The sequence below is a fragment of the Musa acuminata genome, chromosome BXJ1-1 (genome assembly GCF_036884655.1).
Source record: "Musa acuminata AAA Group cultivar baxijiao chromosome BXJ1-1, Cavendish_Baxijiao_AAA, whole genome shotgun sequence".
Lineage (NCBI taxonomy): Eukaryota > Viridiplantae > Streptophyta > Magnoliopsida > Zingiberales > Musaceae > Musa > Musa acuminata.
The window spans coordinates 35,329,070-35,346,265 of NC_088327.1; positions in this window are offsets into that span (position 1 = coordinate 35,329,070).

The following is a 17,196-nucleotide window of genomic DNA, read 5'->3' on the forward strand; positions in this document are numbered from 1 at the left end:
GGTACCGCTAGTTTGGGTGGTGGTACTATTAGTTAGGGCAATGGTACCACCTAGACACAGACTCCTAGGCAGTGGTACTATCAAACTGAGCGGTGGTACCATGTAGTGTCAAGCTGTAGGCGATGGTACCACCCAATGTAGGTGGTGGTACCGCCCGTACCCTGAAATCTCGAGAATTTGAATTTTGGGCTCCAAATTTGAATTCATTTGGGGCCTATAAATACTCTACTCTTTCCTGCTTAGGGTAGCAAGAATTGGGTAGAAAGGGGGAAAGAATCCTTAACAAAAAAGAGTTGAAAAAGCTTGAAAAGTGTTAAGTGTTCCTCTCCACCTCTTAAAGTTTAGAGTTCATTCTAAGAGAGATGTGAAACTTGTAAATGTTCTCTTGTGAGTCTGTCAAAAGGAGAATAGAGTTGTAAAGAAGTGGTTGGTCTTTGCCTATTGAAGAAAGACCGATAGTAGATGCCGGTGGCCTCGACGGAAGAGAAATCAGGAGTGGATGTAGGTCATGACAACCGAACCACTATAAAATCTGGTTTGCATTTATTTTGAGCAAATTACTTTCATAGCAAATTTCCTCCTTACTTTGCTTTCAAAGTTAAGCATTTCCAAAATGGGTTTAATCGAAATGAGATTTCAAAACTGTTGTTTTTTACCGCTGTGCTAATTCACCCCCCTTTTAGTGTCGATTCGTTCATAATAGTTAGTATCAGAGCCTCATTATTTCTTATTTAGTTTAACACCCAAGAGAAATGGCTCTTTTTGGCTTTCAAAAGGGATTTTCTCTCATTTGTCCTCTCATGTTTAATGGGATGGACTACACATATTGGAAAACTCGAATGAGAGTTTTCTTACTTTCGTTGAATCTCGATTTATAGAATATAGTTGAATTTGGTTTTCAAAGGTTTTCTCTTCCAATGAACCATGGAATGATTTAGAGAAGACTTTTTCTCTAAATGCAAAGTCTATGAATGCCCTGTTTTGTGCCTTAGATAAAAATAAATTTAATCAGGTTTCTATTTGCGAAACGACTTTCGATATTTGGCATACCCTTGAAATCATACACGAAGGCATGAATAGAGTAAAAGAGTCTAGAATAAATATTTTAATGTATGATTTTAAGTTATTTCGAATGGAACCAAGTGAGACTATTAGAGACATATACACTCGTTTTACGGATGTCGTCAATAGTCTAAAAGCACTTGGCAAATGTTTTTCAAATTTTGAACTCGTTAACAAAATATTGAGATCCCTTCTAAAAAGTTAGGATCCTAAAATAACGACAATACAAGAAGTAAAAGATCTCAATATTTTTCCACTTGAAGAACTTATCGGTTCATTATTGACATATGAAATGACTTGCAATGCTCATAAAGAGCTTGAGAACAACCTTCCAAAGAACAGGAAGGATTTGGCACTTTGAATAATAAAATAACACTTGAGTGATGACTCAAGTGATGATGATGATGATGACCTTGAACTCTTATAATTTAAAAAATTCTTAAGATAAGAATTAAAGATTAAAAATGAACTTACAAAGAAGAGGTTGCCGAAGAAGACACTCAAAATGACTTAGGACAAATCAAGCTCATATGAAGATGATGAGCAAATCAACAAAGACGAGGTGACCTTTCACATTGAGGTAAACGACTCACCCAAAATCTCTTTACTTTATTTCAAAATTACATGATTCTTTTCGTGAGTTATTTTTAAAATTAATTAGTAAATAAAAATAAAAATTTAAGCATGACAATTGCATGCACTAAGCATGAAAATTTAGATTTATTTAAAAAAAATGCATTACTACAACAAACAAAATGATCTTGAAAATGCTTTATGTTTGATGAAATTAATTTTGATAATTTAATGGTGTATAATGATGTAATGAAAATATTAAAAGTTTTGGTATGATTTTGAGATTTTGAAGTTATACATGATGATTTTTGTGATTTATTGATCTAGAAGATTTTTGTGATAAATCTTGCATTTTCATTTTTAATGATGATATATATTTTGATTTGGCGAAAAAGGATAAGGACATGCTTGTATGAAATCAAATCACTTAAATTGAAACAACTAAAAGGAAATAAATTCTGAAAATAAATATTTGTATCATATTTGATGATTTTACATTTTGAAACTATGCATGATGAGTTGAAGTAATAATGGTTTGAATGCATGAATCGACAATTTTTTTTGTCACATGAATCATGATTCATTCACTTGATAATCTAATTTTTTTTATGATTTATGATAAATTGAGAAATTATATATGAATCTAGTTCTCGTGTGAATCTATTTACCTTGCCTTCATTGAAACTTTCGAAAAGTGATTTTGATTATTTGAATTTGAATGAAAAATTTTCAACCAAATCATGAACTCTCTTTTTGATTTCTCTACTTGAGCTATCTTTTATGAGAATCAAAATATTTTCTATCTTCGATTATTTTTTTCTTAACATTTACTAAAGAAGAAACTTATGCAAACAAATTGTGATCTTGATAATGGTTTGTAAAGGTTTGAAATTATGCATGTTATATGTTGAACATTTGAAACCATATTTTGGTATCATGCATATCTAAGAAATGTTGATTTAACAAATTGAATAAGTTGAAAATGAATGATAATTTTTCTCTTGTTATAACTTGTGATATTTTTTATATATGAATCATCATCTTGATTTCTCGATATTCGATATATGAGATTTTTCTATGAATCAAGATTTTTCATACTATGATTCTTCTTGGTATTCACTAAAAAGGATGTATTCAAATTAACTATGATATGCTACTTGACATCTTAATAATTTATGACTTGAGTTTTGTTATGTATTATTCCCCTCTTCTTCATTCTAATTTACAATGATAAAAGGGGAGAAAAGAAATCATTAGCATTTCAAGAGATCAATAAATTTATTTATTTTATTATGAATCTCTTGCAAGTGATTTTAATGATCTTGATTATTTGAAGTTGAATGTTTGGTACCAATAATCATAAAGTGATAAATGCTTGAAACATATTGATTTAATGCATGAGAGAAATGATTGGTATCATGAATGCTTTAGTATCGTGCATGAGAAAAATGATGAATGGTTGGTATCGTGATCAAAATGATTAATTTAATACATGAAGTGATAAATGCTTAAAGATTTTAATGTCTTCGTATCTATGCCCATAGTAATGATTGTATCATGCATAAAGTAAGAATGAAATGAAATATTTTAAAATTATGCATGTTTTAATTTGAAATCATGATGATGCACAACCATATTAAAAAAAAGGGGATTGTTACTTTAACTTTGTCATGATTTGAAAATTGATGTAAAGGGAAAAGAGTTATAGCATTATATTCTTCCATTCTTTTTGTCAATGATGAAGGGGGAGAAAAATTGCTACCTCAAGATGCAAAATTTGGAAACTTAGCACATTGCAAAAGAAACAAACTTGTTAGCTTGCTCATCTCAAAAGAAAAGCAAGAAGTGCTGTCTTGCAAATTTCAAGAGAAGCAATATTTGCTAAGTTATACATTTCAAGAAGATGCATAAATAGTCTATCTTGCACATCTCAAACGATGTAAAATTTTGCCAACTTTCGTAAGTGAAAAACTTGCTAGTTTGCATGATATAACAGTTGCTAAATTTGCTAGCTTACAAATTGCAAGCAGAATAACTTGCCGTCTTGAACATCACCAAAAATTGCTAGCTTGCAATCTCAAGAGTAGCAAAAGTGCTATCTTGCCTATCTCAAGATGCACAAATGCAAACTTGCAAAATTTACAATCTTGCACATCTTTAAAATTAATGATGATTTGGTGATTATGCATATTCTAAAATGACATAAAATTTGCTAGCTTATATGTTGTAAAGTGATGAAAATTGTTGCTAGCTTGTATATTGTAAAACTTGCATATTTCTAAAACTTGTTGCTTGGATGAGTTAAGGTTAACTCCGTCATCAATTTGTTGTCATAATAAAAAAAAGGGAGATTGTTGAATCTCATATTTTGATGATTAAACCAATTGATAGTGTTTATCTGATTTGCATTTTGAGTGATGCAGAAAATTTCAATCGGGGAGAGACAATTGAAGTAGGAAGAATCATATTGGGTCAGAGTGGAACATGTTAGAAGATTAGACGTTAAGCCAGAGGATCGGTCCACGTGTAAGTAGAAGACTTCGAGCCGAGAATTCGGGCATTGGGCTAAGAAGAGCAGAAATTACACTAAAAAAATCAGAGTTGCGGAGGTCAACTGGCCGATTGGGCAATAGGCTGCAAGAGAGGATGATACACTGAAGAATCGGACGAAGTGTCGAACCAATGACATGACCGGACAACATTTGATGAGCTTTATAATAATTGTCTAAATCATGTTAAATCTCAGATTTTGATGATGAAACCAATTATAAATTGTTTGATCTAATATATATGTTAAGAAAAGTGTGTAGGATTAACTATGATAGCAGTAAGACATAAAGTAGGTGTTGTACCGGAGTCAAGATCGAGATCTTGTTGGAAGTTCAAGAGTTCGTCGGAAGTCCGGACGTTCATTAGAAGTTTTGTCGGAACCAATTGAGAAGTCCAGGAGCTTGCCAAAGAAGCTCATCGGAACTCACAAAGAAGATCATCATGAAGTTCAGGAGCTTGCCGGGAGTCTGTCGGAACATTGTCGAGAGTTCATCGGAAGATCGTTAGAAGCTCGCTGGAAGAGCAATTGACGTACCGGAACAATTGTGTTTTGATTATGTCTTAGTTATTATAGTTAGATAGTAGATTAAGTTAGAATTGGGAGGCAATCCCACTAACTTAATTAAGGGCCAACTGGGCTCTTAACAGGGCTGAATTGGGCCAAATTGAACAGCCCATTTAGCCCCTGAAAACATGGTCGGCGGTGGTACCGCCAAAGCTCGATCTCCGAGCTCTATCAAGCGATAGTACCACCTAGACTAAGTAGTTGTACCACCCAGTGTTAGACTGCAAGTAATAGTACCGTCTAATAATGGCAATGGTACCGCCAGTACCCCAAAATCCAAGAATGTGATACTTTTGGCTCCAATTTTGAAGCCATTGGGGCCTATAAAAACCCCACCCTTTCCTGCATGAAAGGACACAAAAGTGTTTAACATATTCTTAAATCTCTAAGGTGTTAAGTGTTATAAAAGTGAGAAAGAGTTCTCCCCTCCCTCTCTTAGCTTTGTAAACATCCAAAAAAGAGGAGTGAGACTTGTAAGGGTTATCTCCTAAACCCGACAAAAAGAGAAAGAGCTATAAAAGGTGGTTGGTCTTCGCTTATTGAAGGAAAGCCTTTAGTGGACACCGGTAACCTCGACGGAGGAGGAATCTGAAGTGGATGTAGGTCACATCGACCAAATCACTCTAAATTCAGGGTTTTCTTTTCTTTTTATGTAATTTATATTACTGCAAATATCTTTAAGCCTCTCTTTAAATTTTTACGAAAGCTCTTAAGTTCAACACCCTTCCGAAACAGTTTGAATCGAAATGAATATTTTACAAAATCGATGATTTTTCATTACACTAATTCAAACCCCGCTCCCCCCCCCTCTCTTAGTGCCGCTCTTGATCCTAACAAGTGGTATAAGAGCAAGGTTCACTCTTATTTGGTTTAAAACCCAAGACAGATAGCATTTGCCGGCAACCAAGAGGGTCATTCAATTATATGTCCGCCCATGTTCAATGGGATGGATTACACATATTGGAAGACTAGAATAAGAATCTTCCTAATTTCAATGGATTTTGAATTATGGAGTATTGTAGAAAATGGGTTTCAAAAGTCTTCTCTTCCAATGAACGATTAGAATGAATTGGAGAAGAAGACTTTCACTTTAAATGCTAAGGTTATGAATGTCTTATTTTGTGCTTTAGATAAAAACGAGTTCAATCGTGTGTCTATCTATGAAACTATTTTTGATATTTGACACACACTCGAAGTGACTCATGAAGACACTAGCAGAGTGAGGAGTCAAAAATTAATCTTTTAGTGCACACTTATGAGTTGTTTTGGATGAAACTAAGTGAGACCATTGGAGACATGTATACCCGATTTATGGATGTCATCAATGGTCTAAAAGGACTTGATAAAAGTTTCTTGGATTTTGAACTTGTTAATAAAATTTTAAGATCCCTTCCAAAGAGTTAGGACCCTAAAGTCATGATCATTCAAGAGGCCAAAGATTTAAATAACTTTCCTCTCGAAGAATTAATCGGGTCACTAATGACCTATGAGATGACTTGTAATGCTTATGAAGAGCTTGAGAATAACCTTCCAAAGAATAGGAAGGATATGACACTAAGAACTCAAGAAGACCACTGGAAAGAAAATTCAAGTGATAAGGACTTTGATGAAGACTTAACACTCTTGACAAAAATGTTCAAAAAATCTTAAAATGAAATAAATTTAAAAATAATACTAAAAATAAAATTGAACCCAAGAAAGAACAAGTGATATGCTATGAATACAAGAAGTCAAGACACTTCAAGAGTGAATGTCCCCAAACAAAGAGGAAGCAACCCAAGAAGAAAAATGCTCTTAAAGTAACTTGGGATGACTCAAGTACATCCGAAGAAGAGGAGCCAACCAACACCGAGCAAGTTGCTCACTATGCACTAATGGCTATTGGAGATGAGGTGAGTAGTTCATTTGATGTAAATTTATCCTTTGATGAACTATTAAATATTTTTCATGATTTATTTGATTAATGCAAATCAATTAGTAAAAAATATAAATTGTTGAAAAAAGAGTATGATTCTCTTGTTAGTGATTTCAATAGATTAAAAGTTATGATAGTTTAGCTCCGAAATGTGATAAACTAAAAATACTTCAAAAGAAAAACTTGTTACTTAAAGAAACTGTAGAAAAGTTTGGCATTGGTAGCAAGTCCTTGAACATGATCATTGCCAATAAGGGCCACGTTCATAGAAAAGGCGGAATCGGATTTGTGAGTAGCTCTCACCAAAATCTAACTACCTTTATTGAAGGCCCCACTTTACATGTTTCACCCCGAAACAAATATAACTTTTGTTACAAATTTGAGAATATAACTTATCGTTATCCATTTAAGAAATGTAGTCCATACAAATTGATTTGGGTTCCTAAAAGAACCTCAAATGACTCAATGCAACATGATAAGTTATGTAGATCAATTTTTGAGGCACCTAAGGTCAAATGGGTACCTAAAAATTATCTTCTTTTTTTTTAGAAAAATGTACTATCACAAGCTAGGAGCAAGAAATGGTACTTTGATAGTGGATGCTCAAGGCATATGACCAAAAATCCATCTTAATTCTCTAAGCTCATTAGCTTAGATGAAGGATATGTCACCTTCAAATATAACAGCGAGGGTAAAATCATTGGCAAAGGAACCATAGGTAATAAATCCAATCTTATTATTGAAGATGTGTTATTGGTTGATGGCTTACAGCATAACATTTTGAGTATTAGTCAATTGTGTGATAAAGAATATATTGTTAGATTTGAATCGAATGCTTGTATTATAATGAAATCATAAATATCTTAGTAATGAAATATATTTTTTTATTTTAAATGACAATGCTTGGCTTTGGCATAGGAGATTAGGTCATGCTAGCAAGAAACTAATCTCTCAAATCTCATCTAAAGAACTTATAAGAGGAATTCCTCACATTAAGTTTATTAAAGACAATGTATATGATGTATGTCAACTAGGAAAACAAATAAAAAGTAGTTTCAAACCAAAGAACCAAATAAGCATCTCTAAACCATTGTAATTGATCCATATGGACTTATTTGGACTAATTGCTACATCAAGTCTAGGAGGTAGTAAATACGTCTTTGTTATCATGGATGATTATAGTAGATACACATGGACTTACTTTTTAGCACACAAAAGTAATTGCTTTGGTATTCTCTAAGTTTTGTAAACTTGTTCAAAATAAAAAGGGTTTTATTATTTCATTAATTCGAAGTGATCACGATGGTGAATTTCAAAACTATGATTTCCAATACTTTTGTAAATCTAATGGATATAACCACAATTTCTCTACTCCGAGAAACAAAATGGGGTAGTAGAAAGAAAAAATAGAAACTTATAAGAAATGGAAAGTACCATGTTAAATGAACATAGTCTACCTAAATATTTTTGGGTTGAAGTTGTAAATACGTAATGCTCTGTTATGAATAGGATTCTAGTAAAACCACTACTTTCCTAAACTTCTTATGAGTTGTGGAACAATAAAAAACCTAACATTTCATACTTTAAAGTTTTCGGGTGGAAATGTTTTATTTTGAATGAAAAAGATATCTTAGGAAAATTTGATGCAAAATCTGATGAAGGAATTTTTCTTGGTTATTCTTCTATTTCTAAGGCTTTTCGTATATTTAACAAAATAACTTTGGTTATAGAAGAATCTATTTATGTGGTTTTTAATGAAGTTTCCAAAGTTAAGAAAAATGATTTTGATGATAATCTTAATTTTGATGCTTTGAATTTAAATGAATCCCTTTCTCCATCTAACAACTTGGATGCATCGTCTTCCGAAACATCCTTACCTAAGGAAGTATATAAATGCTAGTCCCAAGGAGCTAATCATAGGAGACACATCTAAAGGGATTCAAACTTATTTTTCCCTTAAGAATTTTTATGCAAATTGATGAGGCCTTGAAAGATGATTCATGGCTTATTGCAATGCAAGAAGAGTTAAATCAATTTAAGAGAAATGAGGTATGGAAGCTTGTTCCGAGGCTAAATGATCATTTAGTTATTGGTTCTAAATGGGTCTTTAGAAACAAGCAAGATGAATTTAGTATCGTGGTTAGAAACAAGACTAGATTAGTGACCAAGGGTTTCAACCAAGAAGAAGGTATTGATTATGAAAAAACCTTCACTCCTTTGGCACGATTAGAAGCCATAAGGATCTTTGCCTATGCTAGTAGTAATAATTTTAAGTTGTTTCAAATAGATGTTAAAAGTGCTTTTCTTAAGGCTTTATTTACAAAGAAGTTTATGTTGAACAACCTCCAGGATTTGAGAATGATAAGTTCCCCAATCATGTGTATAAATTGACTAAAGTTCTTTATGGTTTAAAATAAGCCCTAAAGGCTTGGTATAAGAGACTTAGCTATTTCTTATTCAAAATAATTTCTCTAAAGGCAAGATCGATAATACATTGTTTATTAAAAATTTTGAAAATAATTTTCTTATTGTTCAAATTTATGTTGATAACATTATTTTTTACTCTACAAATGAATCATTATGTGAATCATTTACCAAAAGCATGAGTCTAGAGTTTGAAATGAGTCTAATGGGAGAACTAACTTTCTTTTTAGGTTTATAAATCAAACAACTTAAGGATGGTATTGTTATCAGTCAAATAAAATATGCATTAGACATACTAAAATGATTTAATATGGATAGTTCAAAAGCTATCAACACTACTATACGTACCTTCACTAAGTTAGACATTGACGAAAGTGGATAAAGCTTTGATTAAAAAACTTATAGGGGTATGATAGGTAGTTTACTTTACCTCACCGCAACTAGACTGGACATCATGTTTAGAACAGGATTTTATGCTAGATTTCAATCTAACCCCAAACAATCTCATTTAAAAGCTGTCAAAAGGATTTTTAGATACCTAAAAGGAACTCCTAAATTAGGATTATGGTATCCAAAATCTAAAAATCTTGAATTGCTTGGTTATGCCGATGTTGATTTTACTAGATGTCGAATAGATAGAAAGAGCATATTCGGAACATGTCAATTTTTAGGACACGTACTTGTCTATTGGTCCTCTAAGAAATAAAACTCGATTGCACTATCCACAACCAAAGCCGAATACATTGCGGTTGTTTTCAATACGTTTATGAGCATGCCTTTAATCTAAGCATCTTTCCGAGATCATTTTTAATCATATAAAATATTTTTAAAACCGACGTTTTTACTACTGCACTAATTCACCCCCCTCCCTCCCCTCCCTCTTAATGTCGACTCTTTTCCTAACAATTATAAAATGATAAATGCCAAAATATAATAAGCAAAATGATTGCGTATCAAGTCACACATGCCATCACTCACGTGATTGGCTTATTGGGCACTTATGACTAGTAGTTTGGTATACGGTCTTTGGGATATTAGATGGATGAGGGACTATAGGTACATAATAACTAAGGATAGAAAAGTTCAACGGATTGGATTTCCCTATATTGTTTGAGGATTGCGGTATAATGGCCTAGTGTGTTCGTTGTCGATAAGTCGAGCGAATTATTATGGAGATAATAATTCACTGAGCCAGAAGGAGTTCTGACAAGTATGACTCACGGTCAGCTCAATATTGAGCACAGAGGGCCCCACACATATAGTAGGCATTACAATGAATATAGGTTCGAATATGAGATATCCACCGGAGCCTCTAACTTATTAGATGTCCAATAAGCCACTGAATTATTGGATCATATTAATGAGATCCAATAAAAGCTAATAAGAGATTATTGGATAGAGATCCACTAATCTAAGAAGCTCGGGTAGTTGGATGGAGATCCAATACATAGGGCAGGATCCATTAGGGTTAAATTGACAGGGAGGGAATCAGTGGTTTATAGGCTAGTCTTTTTGGTTTACCTCTCCTATTCTCCTCCCCTTCTCCTCCTCAAAGCAGGCTTGAAGTTTTGAGGAGCATCGTCATAGCCCTACTATATGGATCACTTCTAGAGAGGAGGGTACTTGACCTCCTTCACCCTCTCCTAGAGATCTGTAGGGATTCAAGGATATACGATCTCCCTAGGTAATACAATCTATCTTATACGCAGTTTTAAGTTTCACGGATTTTTATGCATCAATTTTCGTACGATGATAAACATATATAGAAAAATTTTGGATTTTTGTTTTATATTCTTCCGCTGCACATATGATGTTGCCCCGAAGATTTCTCAACAAATATGAGTAAACCAAATGGCTCTAGGCTATACCCCTTTTAGCTACTATCTCTTATTCTCCTCTTCCTCTCTCCTCCTCAGCCAGCAGCTCTTGTTTAGAGTATATGGACAGCAAGAAGGGTCGGGCCCTTCTTGATCTCGTGGTGTGCATGAAGATGAGGTTTATGCAGTAATTTGAGAAGCATTTTTGTAGCCTCTACCATATGGACCACCGCTAGAGAGGAGGATAGTTGACCTCCTTCGTCCTTTCTCTCACAGATCTATAGGATTTTAGGGATATACGATCTCCCTTGGTAACACATATCCCTTAACACATGTAGTTTTTCGATTTTACGAGTTTTTACGCACCAATCTTTGCACAATAATGAAACCTTCATTTTCTATATGAAATTCTAAAATTTTATTTTATGTTCTTCTAACTATACATGTGATATTGCCCCAGATTTTTCATTGTATAATCATCGATTTTATAATATGATGTCATCACTATTTTTACGATGATTTTTATTAATTATATAGTGTTTTGATAATTATAATAAAAATACAATTAATCACTCGAATGACTAGTACCAAAAGCAAATAGAAGCCTACGAATGTGATATTATAATTATATGCCAGCAATTATATCATAACACAAATAACATCATGTCATGTATAGTATTTTCTTTGACGGATACATTGTTATCACTGTAGACACTGTTTTAAATCATTGTAAACCATGCAAATTACTATTAACGTTAACGTAATCGAACTATACTATTACAAATAATAATTATATAAATTACATACTATTTTAACCAAAGGAATCTACTTATTATATACCATGACACTAGTGCTAACCAACATTTTGCACTCATGGTTATAAATCAAATTAAAAATAAACTAATTTGGACTAATTTAAAAATAAACAAATATACGATTATAGTATCCCGATGGGAAGAGGAGAACAAACAGTTAATAAACTATTTTAATGACCATCATCACTGATAATACTCTAAAGGTGATACATTATTTTAAAGACCACAAGCTCTAAGACCCATTTCAAAAATATTTATGTTTAGTCAAGTATTCAACAAATAAAAGACAAAGGTTTTATGAGAATTTTATGATTTTTTTTATTAATTTATAGTGTTTTACAATCAGTGAGAGAATTATAAAGACTATGAGAGATAAAGTTTTATAGGAGTTTCTAGTCGTCGACACTAGAGGAGACGAAAAATACTATAGGGATTACGGGAGTTTAGAGGTTTGAGAGAGAAATATCAAGAAAAAGCACATAAAACCTTTAGGGTTTAGGTCACACACCACTAAAGAGGAAAATCCTAAGCAAAAGACAAAAAATCTAACAAAAACAAATAGCCTATGAGGTGTCGAAGCCACTCCGACGAGAGAGGAGAAATACTTATCAGGTTTCCTCTACTGAGAGAAGGCAAGATGGGAATGAGTTCCATCAAAATTGTAGTAAAATGATACGAGCATACGAGGGGGTTCTATTGACAATTAAGGTATTGTTGTGATGACAACGAAGGTCCATGAGGAAGCTAGAAAGGCAAGAGGTGCTTTTGGAGGTTCCATCGAATGCTTTATAGGTTTAAGGGTTAAGAGGTGCAAGGGGGTGATTAAGGTGTGCGGATCTTTACATTAAGAGAGGTCTAAAAAGAAGCAGAGAGGAAAAAGAGTTGGAAGCACTAGAGAGAGGTACTTGGATTCAATTGTAAACAAGAGAAGATCAAGCGTCAATTAATCTAATGTCAATCGATGAGATCAGATCGATCCATAGGGCACCTTCAATTGATCCAACACGATATCGAGAAAAGAGTTTGACACTGTTCTCTAGGGTAGTTTTGGTATCATAAGTATTAGGGATGATTAGTTGGAAAAAAAGAAAAACGGAAGCATTTGCAAAATACTCAAAATAGGAAATTTTTAGAAAAAATACTATTGCTATTATTATTATTATTATTATTATTATTAAACTTCTAAAAAAATTGAACTTTGTCTTTTTCTTGTAGAGCATCTCTAGTTTGAAAAATATCCAAACAGTACTTCAACTTTTTAAAATGATAATGTTAACCTTGAAAAACCACTAGGATTCACATACGATTAAATCAGATAAAATATTAGCCTGACTTGAACCTGTGCTTTTACCATTTACTATACATCTCTATTTCACATTTACCAATCGATACTTTACGATTTTTTTATTTTTGGTAGCTTCCTATTCCATCGTCATTGTCATAGTATACTTCACAATCTCTAAGTATCATTGAGTTTATATATTATTATGTTTAGGATCGAGTTTCGTTACTTACAAACATCAAGTTCTATCACGAGCGACATCGACTCCTTTGAGCTTCTATTCCATTAAGGAGGTTCTAGGGTTTGAACATTTCCTACTTCTAGGGTTTCAAAACTACAACAATAGTTAACATTATTTGTAATAGAGCTTCGAGGGTCTTTTAAGGTATGTCTCAATTTTTATAAAAATATTTATTAAAAATTTTAACTTTTGGTTTATTATGTATCCATGGTTCTAGGGTTGAATTAATGTTTACTACTATTCTAAAAACTTATTGTTTTACTACCAAGATTTTGAGCATTCTTTATAAAAATAAAATCTTTGTCCAGAATAGTGTATTATTTTCACCTTGTTTTTTTCACATTTAAGCTTCTAAAGAGGTCCACAATATAGGTAAAAAAATTGATTCAGGGAAAAATTTTCCTAATAGTTGATGCACTATTTTTCGAGGAAAATTAAAATCTAATGCATCGCATATATGCTCTGTTCAAAATGATCTTAAAATTTTTAAAAACTTTAAATATGATATTATGGGCATATGTTTCTTGTTTTCTATTTAGAGATTTTTTTAGTATTTTATGAAATTTTGAGCATCTAATTAATGTGTCATTTTTTTATTTTATCATTTTTTCCATTTCGAACAATTATAATGCATTAATATAATATTTTTTCATTTGAATTTCTAAATAGATCCTCGATATATGTAAAAAATTTGATTTAGAACAAATATTTCCTAATAGGTGATGCATTATTTTTTGAGGAAAAATTAAAAATAGTGAATCACATAGATGCACTATTCATAATGATCTGAAATATTTAGAAAAGCTTTGAATAGGACACTTATGGACATCTACCACTAGTTTTCTATTTTAGAGATTTTTTATATTTTATAGTTTTTTAGCATTTGAACAGTGTATTATATTTTTATTTTCACCTTGTTTTTTTCTATTTCTAATAAATTATAATGCATCCATTGAATATTTTTTCATATTTGAGCTTCTAAGTAGGTCAAAAATGTATATAGAAAATGTGGTCTAAAAAAATTTTCTAATGGGTGATGTATTGTTTTGATGAAAAATAAAAAAATAGTGCATCACATAGATCTGATGTCTAAAATGATTTAAAATCTTTAGGAAAGCATTAAATAGAACGCTTATGAACATACGTCACTGGTTTTTCATTTTAAAATTTTAAATATTTTTATAGATTTTTTAGCTTTTGAATAGTGTGTTATTTTTAATTTTTCTAATTATTTTTTATTTCTAACAAATTATAATGCAACCATATAATATTTTTTCAGCTTCTAAATAGGTCAACAATATATATGTAAAAAATTTGGTATAAAAAAATTCCTAGTATGTGAAGCATTTTTTTGAGAAAATATAAAAAAATTGTGTATCACATAGATCCATTATTCAAAATGATCTAAAAATTTTAGAAAAGCTTTGAATAAGACACTTATGGACATATGTCATTAGTTTTATTTTAGAGATTTTTTTAATATTTTTGTAAAATTTTTGAGCATCTGAACAATGTGTTATTTTTTTATTTTCTCCTTATTTTTTCTATTTCTAATGCATCCATGTAATTTTTTTTACATTTGAGCTTTTAAATAAGTCAACAATATATATATATATATATATATAATTTGGTATAGAAAAAATTTTCTAATAGGTGAAGCACTATTTTATAGGAAAAATAAAAAATAGTGCATTGCATATATACATTGTTCAAAATGATCTAAAATTTTTAGAAAATCTTTGAGTAGGATACTTGTGGACAAATGTTCTTTTGGATTTTTGAGCATCTAAACAGTGTGTCCTTTTTTTATTTTCTCATTTTGTCTAGTTAGATAATTTTTTATTAAATTAATAACTCTAGTCTCTTATGGGTTTAAACAAGAAATAATTATGTCATCAAATACTTATTATACGCATAGAATGTCCAATGTTGATTTCAGCATAGGCATGTTTTTGTTTATATAAAATTTTCTTTTATTATCATTGATAGATTTTAAATTTCATCATTGTAGTTTCATTTGTTGGTAACTCAAGGATTTTGTTGGTAACTCAAGGATCTGAGTCATTTTAATGATGAAAAGTGGTTGAAAAGTCATTATAGTTAAATAGTTTCGTGACGAAACTTTATAGATCATTTTCTGTCACTTATGGAATCTATTAAACATAGTCAAGTAATATTGATCTCATTATCACCAAGACAATATCACTTAGATATTATAAGGAGTATTATATTTAGTCATTTAGTAGATATTATTGATGTTATCATTGATGTTCCTATATCTTATATATTAATATTGGTAATTATAGAATGATAGTCGATAAGAATCTAATGAATAGAATGGAACTATCTTTTATCTTTTCTAAGTTTGATGTACCTCTTATGCTTAATCTACTAAATAATAGAGAAGTCACTAATATGAAAGCATCTTGATCCTAAGGATATCTTACACATAATTAATTTTTTATTCGAATGACTAACCCATGCAGGTTTGAAAATATTGATGATAAATTTGCATCCAAGTGATGCTAAAGAATTAGTGATAAACTTTTGTTGGATGTATGTGTTATATACTTTTGTTTGTTGAAAGGTTGTCTACTATATTATAGGTAACTTATGTATAGGTATATAGTGACCTACTTTTCATATAATATGATTTGATGTTAACATATATTTGATATTTGATAAGGGTAGTTTTGTAAGAACATCTTATGCTTTAATTTGTCAAATGAAATAGAATATACAAGATTAGAGAAATGATTCATTCCCATTCGAAAATAGTCAATAGAATGATATTAATAATATCATTTGATAAAGAAAGTACCTTATTCTGGAATCAAATTTAGATTTTTTATTATAATTTATTTCGAAAAACTATCGTAATGATCATTTTTCATTATTTATAGATCATTAAAGAGTTAAATTCTTTGCCATATAAGGCATGATTATATTCTTACTAGGCACGAGATATTGATGAATTAAATGTTGAGGTATTTATTAGGATCAAGAGCAGTACTAATAAGGGTTGATGTAAAGCAACGGAGGTAATTTGTAGTTAAGATAAAGAGCAGAATGTAAATACAAACCGAGATTTAGAGTGGTTCAGTCAATCTTGACCTACATCCACTTTTGGCTTCCTCCTCCGATGAGGTCACCGACGTCCACTACAGGCCTTCCTTCAATAGGCGAAGGCCAATCACCTTTTACACCCCTCTTCTCCTTTTACTTGGTTTAGGAGATAACCCTTACAAGCACTCACTCTCCTCTCTAAACAAAAATCTAAGTTTAAGCTAGAGGAGGGAATACACTTATGATCGCAGTAGTGTTTTCTCTCTTTTAATCTCTCTGTGCTTGTGTGCTTTAACCAGGGATGAGAAAGGTATTTATAGGCTTCAAGTTGATTCAAACTTGGAGCCTAAAACTTTCCCATCCCGGGTTCCCCGGGCATAAGCGGTACCACCGCCTAGGGGGTAGTATTGGGTGGTACCACCGCTCAGACTGACGGTACCACTGCCTGGCACCTTGCCAGGGGCGGTACAACTGCCCAGATTGGCGGTACCACCGCCTAGCACCTTGCTAGGGGCGGTACAACTGCCCAGACTGGCGGTACCACCGCCTAACATAGTCTCGAAGATTATGCCATGACGATGAGACTTCTTGGGGCACTGTTTGGGCCTCTTATTGAGCCCAACATAGTTTTTACATGGGCCTAGCTGGCCCCTAATTGGGTTGGCCCAAATCCAAGCCCAATTACATGCTAACTACGAAATCCTAAGACATTTGCTAAGCTAAACAAGTCCTTATATATATTCTTCCGGCGACCTTCCGATAATCTCTCGGCAATGTTCCGGCGGACACCCGGTAAGCTACTGAACTTCACGATGATCTTCTTAGCGAGTTCCGATGAGCTTCCCTAGCGAGTTCCGACGAGCTTCCCTAGCAAGCTCTAAGACTT